Source organism: Neomonachus schauinslandi, chromosome 1 (assembly GCF_002201575.2).
Source record: "Neomonachus schauinslandi chromosome 1, ASM220157v2, whole genome shotgun sequence".
Taxonomy (NCBI): domain Eukaryota; kingdom Metazoa; phylum Chordata; class Mammalia; order Carnivora; family Phocidae; genus Neomonachus; species Neomonachus schauinslandi.
In genome coordinates this window covers 91,880,330-91,884,822 of record NC_058403.1, presented here as the reverse complement: position 1 = coordinate 91,884,822, position 4,493 = coordinate 91,880,330, and the positions used below count along the sequence as shown (strand labels likewise).

At 42.3% G+C, this 4,493-nt stretch overlaps 1 non-coding gene across 1 annotated transcript; it reads right to left on the bottom strand.

Annotated features, from left to right (window-relative positions):
- Positions 1-3,331: 3,331 nt before the first annotated feature.
- On the bottom strand, positions 3,332-3,404 carry TRNAM-CAU. The gene has a single exon. It is a non-coding gene; the product is annotated as a tRNA-Met (tRNA).
- Positions 3,405-4,493: the final 1,089 nt, after the last annotated feature.

Sequence of the window (4,493 nt, the reverse complement as noted above, 5' to 3'; positions counted from 1 at the left end):
GTCTGCTTCTCCCTCTGACCTTCCTCCCTCTCATGCTCTCTGTCTCTCATTCTCTCTCTCAAATGAATAAATAAAAAATCTTAAAAAAAAAAAAAGGATATCTGCTTTCAATACAAGCTGCATTTAGGCAGTTCTCAGGGTGCGGCCTTGCTTTCTTCCACGAATATTTATTGAAACCTTCCCATGAGCCATTCAGAGAAGGATGGTGCTTCAGGCAAGATTAGAATTCCTAGCCTTGATTTCAGCACTGGATAGAGACACATAAGGTCATTAGAAAGTCTTTGTAACAGGAGAAAAATCTCTCTCCTCTTTCATGCCCCCAGGCAGCAATACCCCTCCCATTTCCCCTCTCAGGAGATGGCAGCACCCAGTACCTCCTTTCTGTTCATCTTCATCCACTCAACCCAGGGCTTCCACTCCTGCTTCGCCAAATGCCGACCAAGGTGAACAGCGCGCTCCTACAGGCCAGGGTCTTCCTCTTACTCATCATCTCTGTGGCATTTGACACTCTTACTGACTTCCTCTTCCTGGAAACTCCCTTTTCTTGCAACTCTGGCTACTTTCTGAGACCACCCTGTTTCCCACACCCCTCCCACTCTTCTGAGGCTCTCTCGAAATCTCTTTCAGTACAATTAATTTTGAAACTTGGAACTTTAAACATGCTTTGTGCATCATTAACCTACAATGGTTTTGATGAACTAAATCAGCACCATGCCCACTGATGGGAAGAGAAAACTGGGAGGGGAAGGCCTTGAGCTTGCCCCGTGATTCAGTGAGAAGCTGCATTCCCAGCTCCAGCACAGCGATGAGCTTGGCTGTGCCTCTTCTGGGCATTTACTGTCAACCTTCAAAGCAGGAGCAGCTCATTGTTTGCTGTGAACTATATTTAGGAAAGACAAAGCCTGCCGGGTATGGAAAGACTGCAGGTTTGGGCAGAGGGTGGGGCTTTAAAGGCCTGGACCCGTGAACAACACTCATTTCATTGAGGGCTAATTTTATATGTGAATTTTCTAACAATAGGGCCCCAGGTTCTGCTGCCCTTAAAGGGTTGCAGATTTTCCCTCCCAGTGACAGATTGCACAGAAGACATAAAACTCCTTCCAGTCATCCCAGAATTAGGTCCATAGATTTCCAGTTATAGAAGAGAGCCATTCTGGGTAACGCAGCAGATGTAAATTGTGTGCCTGAATTGATTTTGCATTAATTTCTCGTAGGCTATTTCCATGCTGCTTAAATACCACTTTTTAAAGTTTTTATGGTATTGTATTTTAAAAGCTGATCTGTTTCCACCAAAGAGAGGGCTCCAAGAGGCAAAAGCTGTTTTTCAAACCCTTCCTCTTGTGGGAAAGTATTTTCACCAGTGACGAGTTCTTGGTAACGAGCTGTCTGTTTGCACAACTCCTGAGTGCATATTCTCGTGCTTCTTCTGGATTCTTCCTTTTGCAAGACACATCATGGGGCACAAGCTTCAGCTTTCATACCTCCTTAAATGACCAGCCCTGCATCCACTGAAAGGGAGTAAAGTGGCCAGGTAGGGGCCCAAGGGCTCAGATAAGGGTACCGTGTGTCCTTACTGTACAGTGTCTTATGCTGTGAGCTCTTGGCTCTCCTACTTGAACCAAATGCTTCTAGAAACCACCAGATGAAGAGCAAAAAGGTAATCTATAAACCCATCTTTTTTTTTTTTTTTTTAAGAGAGATAGGGGGTTGGACTCAGACTGAAGTCCTGAACCTGATACAGGAGCTCACCTTAAAACTATCAAAGCACACACTCTCATATGTAAAGCTACGTAGCATTCGGCAAAGTAACTACATCAGCTGTTCCTGCTACCAACACGTGCCTGGAGCAGGGGCTCTGGAGTTGCACTTCTCCATTGCTGTGGCCATGTTTGGTAGGCATAGGTTTATTTTTGAGACTTTTTGCAAATGGTTTGATAAATTCCCAGTTAAGTCTTAAAGTACTGAGAAAATTGAAAATGCAATCGAATAGGTGTGTGCAGCTATGATGAAAACGAAAGTTTCCATGAAAATGTAAAGAAAAGGAAGATGAATGTGGATCAATGACAGGAATCCTTCCCCGTGACAAAGAGGGAGATATACAACAAGGAAGGAGCAATTGACAGTCAGCCAGTAGTTAGAACACCAGCACTGACGTCGGATTTCTGTTATACTAAGACTGATTCACAAGAAGGCTCTGGACTCAAGGACAATTGGACTAAAAATTCCCTTTAGGGATGTAATCTCAAAGGGAAAGGTAATTTTGCACCAAGCCTCGGCATGTACCAGGGGCCTGCTCATTTTTAGATTCTAGCACCACCTAGAGGCGAGAATGAAATAATTTCCGCCCACCGCTGAGCCAAAGGAATCTTTCCTCTATTAACCGTTTTCCCGTTTTCAAGGCACGTGCATTTTAATATCTCATTTGATACTCAGGTAATTTTCCTTGAGATAGGAATTCCTACTATCTTCATGGTATAGAGGAGGAAATTAATCTCTCAGCAGCTTACTGTACAAAGAATTTGACCAATTTTTCACGTGACCAAGTGTTCTCCAGGAGTTAATTTTTTTTAACAATGGTATTCAAGTATAGTTTCCATACCGTGAAATTCACTAATGTTAAATATACAAGTCAATAATTTTTAGTCAATTTACTGAGTCGTGCAGCCATCACCATAATGCAGGTTTAGAACGTTTTCATTAGCACCGCTCGATGCCCTCAGCCTCTTTCCCACTGCATCTCCCCCCGCCCCGCCCCCGGCCCAGGTAATCACCACTCTGTTTTCTGTCTCCATAGATTTCCGTTCCTGGGTGTTCCATATGAATGGAATGATACAACACGTGCTCTTTTGTGGCTGGCTTCTTCCACTTAGCACCACGTTTTTGAGGTTGATCCAGGTTCAGCATTTATCATATTTCATTCCTTCTAACTGCTGAGTAGTGTTCTGTTGTATCGATGGACCACATTTTACTTGTCCATTAATCAGTTGGTGGATATTTGGATTGTTTCCAGGTTTTTGCTATTGTGAATAATATTCATGCGAAAGTCATCTTTTTAAGCAAGAATCTTTCATTACTTAAGAAGGCAGTGAATAAAATGTGTAAAATGAGATTGATTACCTAAATTATGTGTATTGGGGGGAAATTAGAATAAACTATCTGGAGATGCCCAAGAGAAAGACGTCTGGGTCCTATGTTCAATATATATACCCAGGAACCAAGGGGTCTTGGAAATAACACTCTTGCAAAAACGAAGTGTGGGGAAATAATTGAGGATGTCCTTTAATGGATTAACAGGATTCAAAGACAATTGTTGTTGTTTAAGTGATCTCTATGCCCACTGTGGGGCTTGAACTCACAACCCCAAGATTATGAGTCGCATGCTCTACCAACTGAGCCAACCAGGCACGCCTCAAAGACAGTTCTTAAAGAAATTTTTTCTTGTTGAGTCAATGCAATATGTAGCAGATACAGACTTTGTTAACACATCTGAGGTTGGGGGCTTCCATTATATTCCTCTCATCATGAAGACAGTGTCAAGAGGTCCTTTCAAGAGTTAAAAATAAACTATGGGGTCAGATGCATCTGAGTCTAAATCCAGGCTCTGCCAATATGTTTAAGGCCGTGGTTGGTCAGTATTCTCATCAGCATCCTGGAAGGCAAGAGCATCCACTTTATAAGGCCCATGTGAGGACTCGCTAGGATGGTGTAGCACTTAGGATGCTAGCACTTAGCACAAAGCCTGGCACACAGTGAGTGCTGATGTTATTTTTGTAGGGTTGGATTGTGCCCTAGATACCCAGAAACAATGACCTTGACCTCTGCTTATTCCAGAGAACGTTTTATGTGTTTTCACTGGATGTTTCTGGCTTGAGGTCCAGGCAAACAGAGGTATAAATTTCTTTTAGAGGTGATACAATGTTTGTGGAAATGGAACCTTATTTAAAAAATATTGCTTATCACCCAGAATGCCATAGGCTGGTAGGAAGATGTAGTGCAAATCTGAAGGGAGTGCTTAGGACTTAGGGGGACAAACATCAGAGCAGTTAGCATGATAAGTTAGCAACTCATTTTGCATATAAAAACATTGCCTAAGACTACAGAGTTTTCTCTATTTATGGAAACCAGTCAAGGTTCTGGGGTTTAATCAAAATTTAATACCCTGTGAGGGGAAATATGAAGAATACAAATTCTCAGTAAATAAGCAATATGTCAAATGCAGTAATTGCCAGTTTTAAACAGTCCTTTCTGCTGTCCCTCTCCTTGTCAGCCTGTGCACCTGATTTGTAGTTAGGAAAACATGGCCAGAGCCATATTAAGTCTCCAGGAAAACAGAGGAATGAAATACATATTCTGTAGCAGGAACTATGTCAGAGACTCAACAAAACCAATATCTTTAAAATGACAAAGTGACATATTCAAGAGGATTTAAATCAGGGGATTTCCCCCCAAGAAGATTTGAAGGCTCTTATTTCATGTGAGGCAGGGCAGGTGAG